Here is an 18,628-nt window from a genome sequence, read left to right on the forward strand (position 1 = left end):
TCACCTTTCATCACCCGTCCTCACATGTCCTCACCTGTCATCACCTATCCTCACCCGTCCTCACCTGTCCATTCCTGTCATCACCTGTCATCACCTTTCATCACCCGTCCTCACCTGTCCTCACCTGTCATCACCTGTCCTCACCTGTCATCACCTGTCCTCACCTGTCATCACCTGTCCTCACCTGTCCTCACCTGTCCTCACCCGTCCTCACCTTTCATCACCCGTCCTCACCTGTCATCACCTGTCCTCACCTGTCATCACCCGTCCTCACCTGTCCTCACCTGTCATCACCTGTCCTCACCTGTCCTCACCTGTCCTCACCTGTCATCACCTGTCTTCACCTGTCCTCACCTGTCCTCACCTGTCATCACCTGTCATCACTTGTCATCACCTGTCATCACCTGTCCTCACTTGTCATCACTTGTCATCACCTGTCATCACCTGTCCTCACCTGTCCTCATCTGTCCTCACCTGTCCTCACCTGTCCTCACCCGTCATCACCCGTCATCACCTGTCTTCACCCGTCATCACCCGTCCTCACCCGTCCTCACCCGTCCTCACCTGTCTTCACCTGTCCTCACCTGTCCTCACTTGTCATCACCTGTCCTCACTTGTCATCACCTGTCTTCACCTGTCCTCACCTGTCCTCACTTGTCCTCACCTGTCATCACCTGTCCTCACCTGTCCTCACCTGTCATCACCAGTCCTCACCTGTCCTCACCTGTCATCACCTGTCCTCACCTGTCATCACCAGTCCTCACCTGTCCTCACCTTTCATCACCCGTCCTCACATGTCCTCACCTGTCCTCACCTGTCATCACCTGTCCTCACCTGTCCTCACCTGTCATCACCCGTCCTCACCTGTCCTCACTTGTCCTCACCCGTCATCACCTGTCATCACCCGTCATCACCTGTCCTCACCTGTCTTCACCTGCCCTCACCCGTCCTCACCCGTCCTCACCCGTCCTCACTTGTCCTCACCTGTCCTCACCTGTCCTCACCTTTCATCACCCGTCCTCACCCGTCATCACCTGTCCTCAACTGTCATCACCTGTCCTCACCCGTCCTCACCTGTCATCACCCGTCCTCACCTGTCATCACCCGTCATCACCTGTCCTCACCTGTCTTCACCTGTCCTCACCTGTCCTCACCCAAAGTAGTACAAAGTTTTACAAATGTGAAAAAGTAGTACAAAGTATTTGACAGTAGCACAGAGTAGTACAACGTAGTATTATTCACTGAACATGATGATTGTGACTGCAGTTGCCGTGGCAATGCTGACCTGTGTGTGTGTGTGTGTGTGTGTGTGTGTGTGTGTGTGTGTGTGTGTGTGTGTGTGTGTGTGTGGTTAACGAGCGAGCACCTGAGTAGGACTTATTAAGACATAAGTCAGCTGACATCTTGTGGTCCTCACAGGGACACTCAAACTAAATGGCTTCTTTTTACTGCTGTGATGTCTTCTGTGTTTGTACTACTGAGAGTAGTCAGTGTACAGCTTGTACTGCATGTTTACTGTGTTTACTGTGTTTGTACTACTGAGAGTAGTCAGTGTACAGCTTCTACTGCATGTTTACTGTGTTTACTGTGTTTGTACTACTGAGAGTAGTCAGTGTACAGCTTCTACTGCATGTTTACTGTGTTTACTGTGTTTGTACTACTGAGAGTAGTCAGTGTACAGCTTGTACTGCATGTTTACTGTGTGACAAGCCAGCTGTGCAATAAATACGTCTAGTCTCCAGTCAAGCACGCTGGTTGTGACATGCACGAGTGCTCCCAACACTGGGGAGCTGTGGTACAACACAAGTCATCCGCACAAAATCTATGTCTGGTCTACAGTCAAGAATGTTGGTGCTGCGTGCATGAGTGCTCCCTGCACCGAGGAGCTGCGGTTCGACACAAGTCATCGGCATGACTAATATGTCTCATCTCCGCTCAAGCATGGTGGCCGTGGCTCGCATGAGTGCTCCCAGCACTGGGGAGCTGCGGTTCAACACAAGTCATCTGAACCATAAATGTCTAGTCTCCAGTCAAGCCTAGTGGTTGTGACATGCATGAATGCCACCAGCACTGGGGAGCTGCGGTTCAACACAAGTCATCCGCACAAAATGTATGTCTCGTCTACAGTCAAGCATGTTGGCGGTAGCGGGTGTGAGTGCTGCGTGCATGAGTGCTGCCCGCACTGGGGAGCTGCGGTTCAACACAAGTCATCGGCATGACTAATACGTCTAGTCTCCGGTCATGCACGGTGGTTGTGACATGCATGAATGCTACTGACACTGGGGAGCTGTGGTACAACACAAGTCATCCGCACAAAATGTATGTCTGGTCTACAGTCAAGCATGTTGGCGGTAGCGGGTGTGAGTGCTGCGTGCATGAGTGCTGCCCGCACTGGGGAGCTGCGGTTCAACACAAGTCATGGGCATGACTAATACGTCTAGTCTCCAGTCATGCACAGTGGTTGTGACATGCATGAATGCTCCCAGCACTGGGGAGCTGTGGTACAACACAAGTCACCCGCACAAAATGTATGTCTGGTCTACAGTCAAGCATGTTGGTGCTGCGTGCATGAGTGCTCCCTGCACTGAGGAGCTGCGGTTCAACACAAGTCATGGGCATGACTAATACGTCTAGTCTCCAGTCATGCACGGTGGTTGTGACATGCATGAATGCTACCGACACTGGGGAGCTGTGGTACAACACAAGTCATCCGCACAAAATGTATGTCTGGTCTACAGTCAAGCATGTTGGTGCTGCGTGCATGAGTGCTCCCTGCACTGAGGAGCTGCGGTTCGACACAAGTCATCGGCATGACTAATATGTCTCATCTCCGCTCAAGCATGGTGGCCGTGGCTCGCATGAGTGCTCCCAGCACTGGGGAGCTGCGGTTCAACACAAATCATCTGAACCATAAATGTCTCATCTCCAGTCAAGCCCAGTGGTTGTGACATGCATGAATGCCACCAGCACTGGGGAGCTGCGGTTCAACACAAGTCATCCGCACAAAATCTATGTCTCGTCTACAGTCAAGCATGTTGGTGGTAGCGGGTGTGAGTGCTGCCCGCACTGGGGAGCTGCGGTTTAGCACAATCAATCACCAAGATAATGATATCTCATCTACAGTTAAGCGTGGTGGTGGTGGTGAGCATGACTGCTGCCATCAATGGGGAGCTGTGGTTCGACACAAGTCATCGGCACAATAATTGTGTCGTCGCCGCTCAAGCACGGTGGTTGCAGCGCGTATGAGTGCTCTTCAACACAATTGTGTGCCAACACTCGAGCACAGTGGTTGCAGCGTGCTCGACAGTAGCCAGTACTGGGGAGCTGCGGTTCACCACAAGTCATCTCCAAGACAATGATGGCATCTACAGTCAAGAGTGGTGGTGGTGCAAGAGTGCAGCAGTCACACGGGAGCTGTGGTTCAATACAAGTAATCAGTAAGATCATTATTTCTCATATACAGCCGAGCACAATGTTAGTATCGCGCATGAGTGGTGCTGGCACGGGGCAGCTGCGGTTCAACTCAAGTACTTAGCACAACAATTGTGTCTCATCTACAGTCAAGCACAGTGGTGGTGGTGAGCATGAGTGCTATCGGCACTGGGGAGCCGCGGTTCAACACAATCAATCACCAAGATAATTATATTTCATCTACAGTCAAAGCATGAGGGTGGTGAGCATGAGTGCTGCTGGCACTGTGGAGCTGAACTTTATGAAAGGGTTATGGTTGATTTAACCACAGCTCCCGCCAGGTCCAGCAGTGCTCATGCACCAACACCGCCATGTTTGATTGTAGGCAAGACACAATTATCGTGTGCAGGCAGCACTCATGCTGCGCCCACCACCATGTTTGGCTGTTGGTAAGACACAATTATTTTCCAATCACTGGTGTGGAACCGCAGCTCCCCAGTGCAGGCAGCACTCGTGCTACATCTATCGCCATGTGTGACTGATAGCAAAACACAATTATTTTGTTACTCGCTTGTGTGGAACCGCAGCTCCCCAGTGCAGGCAGCACTCGTGCTACATCTATCGCCATGTTTGACTGTAGGCAAGACCCAATTATCTTGCTGCTCACTTGTGTTGAACCGCAGCTCCCCAGGACAGGCAGCACTCGTGCTGCTTCTATGGCCATGTTTGACTGTTAGCGAGACAATTATTTTGTTACTCAATTGTGTGGACCCGCAGCTCCCCAGTGCAGGCAGCACTCATGCTACATCTATCGCCATGTGTGACTGATAGCAAGACACAATTATTTTGTTACTCGCTTGTGTGGAACCGTAGCTCCCCAGTGCAGGCAGCACTCATGCTACATCTATCGTTATGTTTGACTGTAGGCAAGACCCAATTATCTTGCTGCTCACTTGTGTTGAACCGCAAGCAGCACTCGTGCTGCTTCTATGGCCATGTTTGACTGTTAGCGAGACAATTATTTTGTTACTCAATTGTGTTGAACCGCAGCTCCCCAGTGCAGGCAGCACTCGTGCTACATCTATCGCCATGTGTGACTGATAGCAAGACACAATTATTTTGTTACTCGCTTGTGTGGAACCGTAGCTCACCAGTGCAGGCAGCACTCGTGCTACATCTATCGTTATGTTTGACTGTAGGCAAGACCTAATTATCTTGCTGCTCACTTGTGTTGAACCGCAGCTCCCCAGGACAGGCAGCACTCGTGCTGCTTCTATGGCCATGTTTGACTGTTAGCGAGACAATTATTTTGTTACTCAATTGTGTTGAACCGCAGCTCCCCAGTGCAGGCAGCACTCGTGCTACATCTATCGCCATGTGTGACTGATAGCAAGACACAATTATTTTGTTACTCGCTTGTGTGGAACCGTAGCTCCCCAGTGCAGGCAGCACTCGTGCTACATCTATGGCCATGTTTGACTGTAGGCAAGACCCAATTATCTTGCTGCTCACTTGTGTTGAACCGCAGCTCCCCAGGACAGGCAGCACTCGTGCTACATCTATCGCCATGTTTGACTGTAGGCAAGACACAATTATCTTGCTGCTCACTTGTGTTGAACCGCAGCTCCCCAGGACAGGCAGCACTCGTGCTGCTTCTATGGCCATGTTTGACTGTTTGCGGGACAATTATTTTGTTACTCATTTGTGTGGACCCGCAGCTCCCCAGGGCAGGCAGCACTCGTGCTACATCTATCGCCATGTGTGACTGATAGCAAGACACAGTTATTTTGTTACTCGCTTGTGTGGAACCGTAGCTCCCCAGTGCAGGCAGCACTTGTGCTACATCTATTGCCATGTTTGACTGTAGGCAAGACCCAATTATCTTGCTGCTCACTTGTGTTGAACCGCAGCTCCCCAGGACAGGCAGCACTCGTGCTGCTTCTATGGCCATGTTTGACTGTTAGCGAGACAATTATTTTGTTACTCAATTGTGTGGAACCGCAGCTCCCCAGTGCAGGCAGCACTCGTGCTACATCTATCGCCATGTGTGACTGATAGCAAGACACAGTTATTTTGTTACTCGCTTGTGTGGAACCGTAGCTCCCCAGTGCAGGCAGCACTCGTGCTGCTTCTATGGCCATGTTTGACTGTTAGCGAGACAATTATTTTGTTACTCACTTGTGTGGACCCGCAGCTCCCAAGTGCAGGCAGCACTCGTGCTACATCTATCGCCATGTGTGCCTGATAGCAAGACACAATTATTTTGTTACTCGCTTGTGTGGAACCGTAGCTCCCCAGTGCAGGCAGCACTCGTGCTACATCTATCGCCATGTTTGACTGTAGGCAAGACCCAATTATCTTGCTGCTCACTTGTGTTGAACCACAGGCAGCACTCGTGCTGCTTCTATGGCCATATTTGACTGTTAGCGAGACAATTATTTTGTTACTCAATTGTGTTGAACCGCAGCTCCCCAGGGCAGGCAGCACTCGTGCTACATCTATCGCCATGTGTGACTGATAGCAAGACACAGTTATTTTGTTACTCGCTTGTGTGGAACCGTAGCTCACCAGTGCAGGCAGCACTCGTGCTACATCTATCGCCATGTTTGACTGTAGGCAAGACCCAATTATCTTGCTGCTCACTTGTGTTGAACCGCAGCTCCCCAGGACAGGCAGCACTTGTGCTAATTCCATCGCCATGTGTGCCTGATAGCAAGACACAATTATTTTGTTACTCAATTGTGTGGAACCGTAGCTCACCAGTGCAGGCAGCACTCGTGCTTCCTGCCTCCACTACCATATGTAATTGTTGGCAAGACACAATTATCTTGCCAACGACTAGAATAGAAGAAAAAACTAATTCTTGGTGCTGATGGAAGTGAGGCCCAAATAAAAAGTGCCATGTTGTTCACGGACCACACACACACACACACACACACACACACACACACACACACACACACACACACACACACACATACATGTCTTGCCTACTTTGTATGGATCCACATTTGGTTAGTAGGTTGGGAGGGCCCCCCTTTCCACTATAGCTAGAATGATGGAAAAATTTATATCTACCACTAGATGGGAGTAGAGAGTTGCAACCTCACTTCAGAATGCAAAACACACAAAGTAAAACCAAATATTTTACTTCTGTAGTTGTGAGGACCAGGAAAATGTCCTCACACGTCAAAAGGTCCTCACAGAAAGGTTGGTTTGTCAAGTGTATGTGCACACAAGGATGGTGAGACAAGTGCACACACACACACACACACACACACACACACACACACACGCACACACACACACACGCGCGCGTCACTGCCGTGTGATTTGCGGCGGCCAATAAGCCTCTTTGATCGAAGCGCTGTAAAGCGTGAGTAGCAAACATGGCGTCCATAATCACATTCCTCACGCACTAAACGTCCGCTTTTTATGCTGCACTGAACATCAAACTGATTATATTGGATTATTTTTTATCTTCCCTATTTTATATCCCCGCACTTTGGGCTCTGACGTCAGAGATGGTGGGAAAATAAAACGGGAATAACTTTTTATACGATGCAACAAAAGACTTTCCAAGCAGCGAAGTTGTCACGTTGTGTAAATGGTCAATAAAAAGAGAATACAACAAAACCTTTTCAACTTATATTCAATTGAATAGACGGCAAAGACAGGCCCGGCCCTAACCAATCTGGCGCCCTAGGCAAGATTTTAGGTGGCGCCCCCCCACATCGGCAGTGAAGTGTATATACTCACAAGAACCCGAATAGCTTTGTCTTTGACCTTTTTTTTTTTACTTACAACTATACCTAATATATAAAGGGGTGGAAAAGTGACTATTACCTGCAGGGCAAACATTAGCTAACCAGAAGGCAATAACAATGTAAACAAAAAACACCTGCTTAAAAGATCTAATACAAATGTCCCTGAGGAATGTAAGGTGGGAGTACTGTAATTACCTAACGTTACATTATTATTTTCCATAACAATTTAGCCCCCTCCACAATATTAACCCGACGTTAAAAGAGAACTAGCTATTTATTGATTAGCAATTGCCGAATCATGTAACATTAGCTTAATGCTAAAAAGCCAGGTTACTATCACATTCTGTAACAGACAAATAATTTCATGTAGGCTAACGTTACCTACCTGCTAACTCTGTCTTTTCTCGTTTCTACTCCTCTTCTTTTCTCTTTTTTCTTCCCTGGGCACCTGACAGTTTTGGCCGTTTTGACATCTTGTGTTGATTTTTGATGTGGTGACGTCCAAAAAGAGTCATGATACAGGAAGGGAGGGGGCGCACCGGGCGGGGGAGAGGGGGGCAAAAAAGGCATTTTTACCAGTGTGTTACATGGCCTTTCCTTTTAACAAGACTCAGTAAAGGTTTGGGAACTGAGGAGACACATTTTTGAAGTGGAATTCTTTCCCATTCTTGCTTGATGTACAGCTTAAGTTGTTCAACAGTCTCATATTTTAGCCTTCACACATTTTCAATGTCTGGACTACAGGCAGGCCACTCTAGTACCCACACTCTTTTACTATGAAGCCACGTTGATGTAACACGTGGCTTGGCATTGTCTTGCTGAAATAAGCAGGGGCGTCCATGATAACGTTGCTCCAAAAGCTGTATGTACTGTTGCGTTTTGGACCAGTTGTTCCTCCCAGGGAATTCAAGTCACAAGTCGCTCCCAAGCTCTTTACGACACTTAAAGCTGAGTTGAAAAACCACCAGAGACAAAATAGGTATTTTGTAATATATTTGCAAAGCTTTGCATATATACATTGACAGAGACAGCATAGAACATTCGGATCGCCCCGCTAAGATGGTCTGTCTTCCCGACCAAAACCCTCTCCCCTCTTCAATTTCTCTAGTCAAAACACATGCACATTATCTCTCGAGTCAAAACACATTCCAAAGATCAAGGTTAACACACACAGTTTACTTGCAGAGAAACAGAAAGAGAACAAATGGAAAAACACGAGCTGTTTTCAAATATGACTATGAATTAAAAGAAGTAACACTTAAATTCGGATATATGTAAATATCTGCCTCCGACAGTACCTTTCAGCATTAATGATGCCTTCACAGATGTGTAAGTTACCCATGTCTTGGCCACTAATACACCCCCATACCATCACACATGCTGCCTTTTACACTTTCACCCTAGAACAGTCCGGGATGGTTCTTTTCCTCTTTGGTCCGGAGGACACGACGTCCACAGTTTCCAAAAACAATTTGAAATGTGGCCTCGTCAGACCACGGAACACTTTTCCACTTTGTATCAGTCTGTCGCGTTCAAACACTGAGGACATCTATTAAACAAGACAAAAGGCAAGGAATCAAACAGAGACAGAATTCAATTTGGACTCAATATTGAAGAGAGACATGGCCACTGCACTCTCTGTACAGTCCTGCGCCACGCTCTGACGAAGAAGGTTTTCGTCTCCTCATTTATTCAGATGTTCAATGTTCACGCACCAACACATGTCACAGCAGGAATGGGAAGTATGTAAAACAGTCATTGTTTTCGGTCTCATTGAAGTCCAAGAAGAGGATGTCTCGGGCTTGGGCTCTTCTTGGATCCAGCTGGGGCAGGTGTTGGAGGACAATGGATAACCCCTCCCGTCTCCTGACCACGGCGACTTCAAGAGGGCAGCGGGTCGTAAATAGCGTTGACCTCGGTTACCAAATAGCTGGAAGAGAGTTTGTGAAATACTTCAGAGAGAGTTCGTTTAGCACTTCAAAGAGAGTTCCTCTGGAAGTTGAGCAGATCCTGCCATCTGTCCGTGTTGAAATCACGAGCCTTCTTCCTCTTGTTAGGCCTCGAAAGACAGCATTCATAATACAACGTTTCCTTTGTGATAACTTACAAACAATTATTCCAACACAGTCCATCTTAGATGAGCAGCGTTTCTGGGTGTTGTTGATAAATGGCTTTTGCTTTGCATAGTAGAGTTTTAACTTATTGCCTTTTCAGTCCATTCAATTGAATATAGGTTGAAAAGGATTTGCAAATCATTGTATTTTGTTTTTATTTACGATTTACACAACGTGCCATCTTCACTGGCTTCACCAAAGCGTTTCTGGGTGTTGTTGATAAATGGCTTTTGCTTTGCATAGTAGAGTTTTAATGTATTGCCTTTTCAGTCGATTCAATTGAATATAGGTTGAAAAGGATTTGCAAATCATTGTATTTTGTTTTTATTTACGATTTACACAACGTGCCACCTTCACTGGCTTCACCGAAGCGTTTCTGGGTGTTGTTGATAAATGGCTTTTGCTTTGCATAGTAGAGTTTTAACTTATTGCCTTTTCAGTCGATTCAATTGAATATAGGTTGAAAAGGATTTGCGAATCGTTGTATTTTGTTTTTATTTACGATTTACACAACGTGCCATCTTCACTGGCTTCACCGAAGCGTTTCTGGGTGTTGTTGATAAATGGCTTTTGCTTTGCATAGTAGAGTTTTAACTTATTGCCTTTTCAGTCCATTCAATTGAATATAGGTTGAAAAGGATTTGCAAATCGCTGTATTTTGTTTTTATTTACGATTTACACAACGTGCCATCTTCACTTGCTTCACCGAAGCGTTTCTGGGTGTTGTTGATAAATGGCTTTTGCTTTGCATAGTAGAGTTTTAACTTATTGCCTTTTCAGTCGATTCAATTGAATATAGGTTGAAAAGGATTTGCGAATCGTTGTATTTTGTTTTTATTTACGATTTACACAACGTGCCATCTTCACTGGCTTCACCGAAGCGTTTCTGGGTGTTGTTGATAAATGGCTTTGGCTTTGCTAAGTCGAGTTTTAACTTGCACTTAGCCTAGAGTCTTATAACTTAGAACTCGGTACTTGACATATGCTAACAGTTAGCATGACAGCAGCGATATCGCTTGTACTTTTTTCAATGAATGCAGAACAGGAGCGTACTTGCTGAAGTCGAGTGAGTTAGCCGGCAGGAAGACAATGTCTTCCAAGAAGATTAAACGCTGACACTCCTCCCTCATGTCGCCCTGAAGTAAAGGTCGCGAGCGACAGGTGTGCTAATTAAAGGCCCAGTCAGGTGAGCGGCGGTCCGTGTGAACTCCCGGGCGCTGTGACACGTGGGAGTGAAGTGCTGAGTCATGACTAAAGGTCAGCAGCTGGTGTTGATTGCTCACTCGTGGCTCCACTTTGTTGTCTTCCTGTGGGGAGTCGCTCCACTTCACAACAAAGTCTTACTTTTACTGACATATTCTGATAGTCCTCTTTTTCCCGCTCTCTGTTTCACTTCCTGTGCTGTAGAGATGCTACCTCAGTAGAAGCATTCAAGTCCCATCTTAAAACTCATTAGTATACTCTAGCCTTTAAATAGACCCCCTGTTAGACCAGTTGATCTGCCGTTTCTTTTCTGCTCTGCCCCCCTCTTCTCCGTGGGGGTGGGGGGCAGAGCAAAAAAGAAACGGCAGATCAACTGGTCTAAAAGGGGGTCTATTTAAAGGCTAGAGTATACTAATGAGTTTTAAGATGGGGGGCACAGGTTCGGTGGCCACAGAAGAAGTGCTGGTTGTCCAGAGTCGGGACCCGGGGTGGACCACTCATCTGTGCATCGGTTGAGAACATCTCTGTGCTGCTGACCTGTCTCCACTCGGGATGGTCTCTTGCTGGTCACACTATGGACTGGACTCTCACTATTATGCTAGATCCACTATGGACTGGACTCTCACTATTATGTTAGATCCACTATGGACTGGACTCTCACTATTATGTTAGATCCACTATGGACTGGACTCTCACTATTATGTTAGATCCACTATGGACTGGACTCTTACTATTATGTTGGATCCACTATAGACTAGACTCTCACACTATTATGTTAGATCCACTATGGACTGGACTCTCACTATTATGTTAGATCCACTATGGACTGGACTCTCACTATTATGTTAGATCCACAATGGAATGGACTCTCACAATATTATGTTAGATCCACTATGGACTGGACTCTCACTATTATGTTAGATCCACTATGGACTGGACTCTCACACTATTATGTTCGATCCACTATGGACTGGACTCTCACACTATTATGTTAGATCCACTATGGACTGGACTCTCACACTATTATGTTAGATCCACTATGGACTGGACTCTCACTATTATGTTAGATCCACTATGGACTGGACTCTCTCACTATTATGTTAGATCCACTATGGACTGGACTCTTACTATTATGTTAGATCCACTATGGACTGGACTCTCACACTATTATGTTAGATCCACTATGGACTGGACTCTCACTATTATGTTAGATCCACTATGGACTGGACTCTCACTATTATGTTAGATCCACTATGGACTGGACTCTCACTATTATGTTAGATCCACTATGGACTGGACTCTCACTATTATGTTAGATCCACTATGGACTGGACTCTCACACTATTATGTTAGATCCACTATGGACTGGACTCTCTCACTATTATGTTAGATCCACTATGGACTGGACTCTCACACTATTATGTTCGATCCACTATGGACTGGACTCTCACTATTATGTTAGATCCACTATGGACTGGACTCTCACTATTATGTTAGATCCACTATGGACTGGACTCTCACACTATTATGTTCGATCCACTATGGACTGGACTCTCACACTATTATGTTAGATCCACTATGGACTGGACTCTCACACTATTATGTTAGATCCACTATGGACTGGACTCTCACACTATTATTTTAGATCCACTATGGACTGGACTCTCACTATTATGCTAGATCCACTATGGACTGGACTCTCACTATTATGCTAGATCCACTATGGACTGGACTCTCACTATTATGTTAGATCCACTATGGACTGGACTCTCACTATTATGTTAGATCCACTATGGACTGGACTCTCACTATTATGTTAGATCCACTATGGACTGGACTCTCACTATTATGTTAGATCCACTATGGACTGGACTCTCACACTATTATGTTAGATCCACTATGGACTGGACTCTCACACTATTATGTTAGATCCACTATGGACTGGACTCTCACACTATTATGTTAGATCCACTATGGACTGGACTCTCTCACTATTATGTTAGATCCACTATGGACTGGACTCTCACTATTATGTTAGATCCACTATGGACTGGACTCTCACACTATTATGTTAGATCCACTATGGACTGGACTCTCACACTATTATGTTCGATCCACTATGGACTGGACTCTCACTATTATGTTAGATCCACTATGGACTGGACTCTCACTATTATGTTAGATCCACTATGGACTGGACTCTCACACTATTATGTTCGATCCACTATGGACTGGACTCTCACACTATTATGTTAGATCCACTATGGACTGGACTCTCACACTATTATGTTAGATCCACTATGGACTGGACTCTCACACTATTATGTTAGATCCACTATGGACTGGACTCTCACTATTATGTTAGATCCACTATGGACTGGACTCTCACACTATTATGTTAGATCCACTATGGACTGGACTCTCACACTATTATGTTAGATCCACTATGGACTGGACTCTCACACTATTATGTTAGATCCACTATGGACTGGACTCTCACACTATTATGTTAGATCCACTATGGACTGGACTCTCACTATTATGTTAGATCCACTATGGACTGGACTCTCACACTATTATGTTAGATCCACTATGGACTGGACTCTCACTATTATGTTAGATCCATGCCTTTTTAAAACAGCGTCCATTAGGGGTGTAACGGTACACAAACATTTAGGTTCGGTACGTACCTCGGTTTAGAGGTCACGTTTCAGTTCATTTTCGGTACAGTAAATTGGTTAGCATGTGTTATGAGAGTAGCGTATGTGTGTGTGTGTGTGTGTGGCCCTTTAATATGTGACAGCATGTGAGGTGAGTGTGTGGGCGAGCGAGGTGAGGGAGTGGCTAGTGTTTTGTTGGATTGGCTGTGTGCAAGACCTCAATAAAGCCACCATTTGCAACTAATCGCCGGACTCGTCATTTACCCCGGAGTCCGGAGCTGTGGAGACCCACTCCCGGGTAGAGTGAAGGGTGTTGCCCCCGAGAATAAATCGGCCCTGGAGGAGTGTCTCCCCTGCGCTCCTCGACTACGGTCTGGGAGCCGGAAGCAGGAAAGGTGCGACACATGTTTGACGTGTTGTCAGAAGCAGCTGCTGAACAATGTCGGCAAACCAAACCTCCGTCCTCCATTGTTGTATCGCGCAGCCAAAGTGTTCCCAAACGGGAGATCTTAACGAGGCAGGAGGGTCTTCCAGCTCTGGCTTTTACATGTTGTCCTAGCCCGGTCGCTGCTAGCATGTGTACTCGTTCGGTACACCTCGAACCGGGCCGAAACCCCCGTACCGAAATCCATCCATCCATCCATCCATCTTCTTCCGCTTATCCGAGGTCGGGTCGCGGGGGCAGCAGCTTAAGCAGGGAAGCCCAGACTTCCCTCTCCCCAGCCACTTCGTCCAGCTCCTCCCGGGGGATCCCGAGGCGTTCCCAGGCCAGCCGGGAGACATAGTCTTCCCAGCGTGTCCTGGGTCTTCCCCGTGGCCTCCTACCGGTCGGACGTGCCCGAAACACCTTCCTAGGGAGGCGTTCGGGTGGCATCCTGACCAGATGCCCGAACCACCTCATCTGGCTCCTCTCAATGTGGAGGAGCAGCGGCTTTACTTTGAGCTCCCCCCGAATGACAGAGCTTCTCACCCTATCTCTAAGGGAGAGCCCCGCCACCCGGCGGAGGAAACTCATTTCGGCCGCTTGTACCCGTGATCTTGTCCTTTCGGTCATGACCCAAAGCTCATGACCATAGGTGAGGATGGGAACGTAGATCGACCGGTAAATCGAGAGCTTTGCCTTCCGGCTCAGCTCCTTCTTCACCACAACAGATCGATACAGCGTCCGCATTACTGAAGACGCCGCACCGATCCGCCTGTCGATCTCACGATCCACTCTTTCCCCACTCGTGAACAAGACTCCGAGGTACTTGAACTCCTCCACTTGGGGAAAGATCTCTTCCCCAACCCGGAGATGGCACTCCACCCTTTTCCGGGAGAGAACCATGGACTCGGACTTGGAGGTGCTGATTCCCATCCCAGTTGCTTCACACTCGGCTGCGAACCGAAACGGTTCAATACAAATACACGTACCGTTACACCCCTAGCGTCCATGCGTGCTAGCGTATGTTTTAAGCTAGCGTATGTTTAACCATGCCTGCGCCCAAAAATACGCTGCGCCTTATTTATGCGTTACATACAGAAATAGCACCCGTAACTGACACCGCGCCTTTTAATACGGTGCGCCCTATGGTCGCGAAAATACGGTATAGTGGCTTCGATAACAGGAACCGTTTCTCAAAAAGGGATTTGAATCTTTGGAATCGGTTCTTTTCTTATCGAACAATCGGGAGAACCGGTTTTCGAACATCATCCCTACTTGCGACCATGTGTCCCACAGCACTGTTGTGTTGTGTTGTTGTGGGTACACCGCCAAGTTGGCACTGAATGAGGCTTCTTCGTCCCACTCGTTTTGCCGTTCTCTCCCGCTTGCGCGACCATGATCCATCGCTCGCTGTAATTGCTGCATGGTTTAAAGCTTAACATCACAGACTTCATGTCATGTCTGTGTAATCATGTTTTGTTTTAAGTCATGTTTTGTTTAGTTTCTGTCTTTTCACTCCCTTGTCTTGTTTGCATGATTACCCATTAGTTTCACCTGTTCCACGTTTGGACTCATTGTGCACTCTTGTTTGTCACCATAGCAACCATTAGTTTTCACCTGTCACGTCACGCACCTGTTTCACGTCTTGAGTCACGCACCTGTTTTCGTTAATCATGTCTGTAGTATTTAAGTTCAGTGTTTTTCAGTTTGTCTTTCTGACGACCTCACCACACTTATGCTCTGTCCATTCTTTCCATGTCCATTCTTCATGCAACTATTTTTGTCCAAACCAAGTAAGTTTTTGTTCCATGTTTATAGTCTTTTTGTGTTTCATAGTTTGTTCTCCGCCACTGTGCGTGCTTTTCATTTGTACTTTTTTGCTATAGTCTTTTGGTTTCATAGTTTATTCTCTGCCACTGTGCGCGCTTTTTGTTTGATCCTTTTTTTTGTATTTATAGTCTTTAAATAAATCATGTACCTTCATTCCTGTCAGAGTTTGTAGGTGCCGAACCCCAAGATGCAGAGAAGGCGGAAGGCATTGTGCGGGAAAACAAGATTTAATGTTTATAAAATAAAGGAAAAAACACAAACCAGGAACTAGGAACAGGAAACAGGATGCCAGGGAAACAAGAACTGGAAGACGAGGAACAAAAAGACAGCAGACTACAAACAGCTACAGAATATAGCTTACCGCTACCGCATCCAGCTACACTGACAACGACAAGTAGAAATGACAATGATCCAGCACTGACTGGAGGGGAAGGCAGGTTTAAATAGCAGCTGGCTGATTGACACCAGGTGTGGCCAGGTGCCAATCAGCCACAGCTGAGGGGACACAGCACTCAGGGAGACAAGTAGGAAATAAAGACAAAATAAAAGTGCTGGACAGAAAACTAAGACAAACGCAGAGAAAAAACTAAAACACAGTCAAACTGTCAGGGACAAGCCTGACAATTCCCGTCTCGCCCGTGCCAACTTTCCGTTGCATCCCGGAAAAGCACACACCCAGGACCAAGTCATGACACTTCAATTGTACTTGAATTAGCATTACTGTATTTTTCTGAGTATAAGTCGCTCCGGAGTATAAGTAGCACCGGCCGAAAATGCATAATAAAGAAGGAAAAAAACATATATAAGTCGCACTGGAGTATAAGTCGCATTTTTTGGGGGAAATGTATTTGCTAAAAGCCAACAGCAAGAATAGACATTTGAAAGGCAATTTAAAATAAATTAAGAATAGTGTTGCGTTTTGGACCAGTTGTTCCTCCCAGGGAATTCAAGTCACAATTCGCTCCCAAGCTCTTTACGACACTTAAAGCTGAGTTGAAAAACCACCAGAGACAGAATAGGTATTTTGTTGTATATTTTCAAAGCTTTGCCAATATACATTTTGAGACCAGTCTAACCCTAGAACATTCTATTGCGCCTCCCAAAATGGTCTTCCCAACGCCAAAAACCCCTCTTTCCTTCCCCCTCCCTAGCCATAACACAAGCACAACGTCTCCCTAGTCATAATACATTCCAAAGAACTCAAGGTTAACACACACAGTTTACTTGCTGACAGAGCATCAAGAGAAGAAATGGAAAACACCAGCTGTTTTCAAATATGACAAAGAAATGAAAGAAGTACAACTTAAATTCAGATATATGTAAATATCTGCCTCCGACAGTGAACAACAGGCTGAATAAGTGTACGTTATATGAGGCATAAATAAGCAACTGGTATGTTAACGTAACATATTATGGTAAGAGTCATTCAAATAACTATAACATATAGAACATGCTATACGTTTACCAAACAATCTGTCGCTAAATCCCATGAAATCTTATACGTCTAGCCTCTTACGTGAATGAGATAAATAATATTATTTGATATTTTACGCTAATGTGTTAATCATTTCACACATAAGTCGCTCCTGAGTATAAGTCGCACCCCCGGCCAAACTATGAAAAAAACTGCCACTTATAGTCCGAAAAATACGGTAGATATTTTTCCCTTTTCGACAGCCAACGTTCACTGCTTCCACACTTGGAACAATGCGTGCATTTACCCTCTGGATTAGCTTTTTGGCATTCACAACATTTGAATTGTTTCCATTTCGCACTATTTGGGTCATCTTGCTTTGGTTTAGCCCCAATGTTCTCTTCTTTAATTGTAGACTTCCGCAGGAAAGGGCAGAACAAACTTTTAATGAATAACAATCTGGTAGAAAGGGTCAAGCATTTCAAATTCTTAGGGGTGAACATAACAGAAGATCTATGCTGGGACATTAACACTGCTTCTACAGTCGGAACATCTTTTTTTTTTGAGGAAACTAAAATGCGCAAACATTACGCAGAAATCAATGGTCAACTTTTACAACTGTGCCATCAGCAGTGTCCTCACTTACGGATTTTTAGTGTGGTTTGCTAGCTGCACTAAAGCGAACCAACAGGCCCTCCAGCGAGCGGTTAAAGCGGCGTGGAAAATTACAAGGACGATACTCCCAGAGATGAGTGCCATGTACACAACTCGCTGCTTAAAGCGAGTACACAACATCCTGAAGGACAGATACCACCCAGCACATGGCCTCTTCAACCTGCTACCCTCTGGAAGGAGGTATAGTCCTGAAGGACAGATACCACCCAGCACATGGCCTCTTCAACCTGCTACCCTCTGGAAGGAGGTATAGTCCTGAAGGACAGATACCAGCCAGCACATGGCCTCTTCAACCTGCTACCCTCTGGAAGGAGGTATCGTCCTGAAGGACAGATACCACCCAGCACTTGGCCTCTTCAACCTGCTACCCTCTGGAAGGAGGTATATTCCTGAAGGACAGATACCAGCCAGCACATGGCCTCTTCAACCTGCTACCCTCTGGAAGGAGGTATCGTCCTGTAAGACAGATACCAGCCAGCACATGGCCTCTTCAACCTGCTATCCTCTGGAAGGAGGTATAGTCCTGAAGGACAGATACCACCCAGCACATGGCCTCTTCAACCTTCTACCCTCTGGAAGGAGGTATAGTCCTGAAGGACAGATACCAGCCAGCACATGGCCTCTTCAACCTGCTACCCTCTGGAAGGAGGTATATTCCTGAAGGACAGATACCAGCCAGCACATGGCCTCTTCAACCTGCTACCCTCTGGAAGGAGGTATAGTCCTGAAGGACAGATACCACCCAGCACATGGCCTCTTCAACCTGCTACTCTCTGGAAGGGGGTATATTCCTGAAGGACAGATACCAGCCAGCACATGGCCTCTTCAACCTGCTACCCTCTGGAAGAAGGTATAGTCCTGAAGGACAGATACCACCCAGCACATGGCCTCTTCAACCTGCTACCCTCTGGAAGGAGGTATATTCCTGAAGGACAGATACCAGCCAGCACATAGCCTCTTCAACCTTCTACCCTCTGGAAGGAGGTATAGTCCTGAAGGACAGATACCAGCCAGCACATGGCCTCTTCAACCTGCTACCCTCTGGAAGGAGGTATAGTCCTGAAGGACAGATACCAGCCAGCACATGGCCTCTTCAACCTTCTACCCTCTGGAAGGAGGTATATTCCTGA

Source organism: Nerophis lumbriciformis, linkage group LG31 (assembly GCF_033978685.3).
Source record: "Nerophis lumbriciformis linkage group LG31, RoL_Nlum_v2.1, whole genome shotgun sequence".
Lineage (NCBI taxonomy): Eukaryota > Metazoa > Chordata > Actinopteri > Syngnathiformes > Syngnathidae > Nerophis > Nerophis lumbriciformis.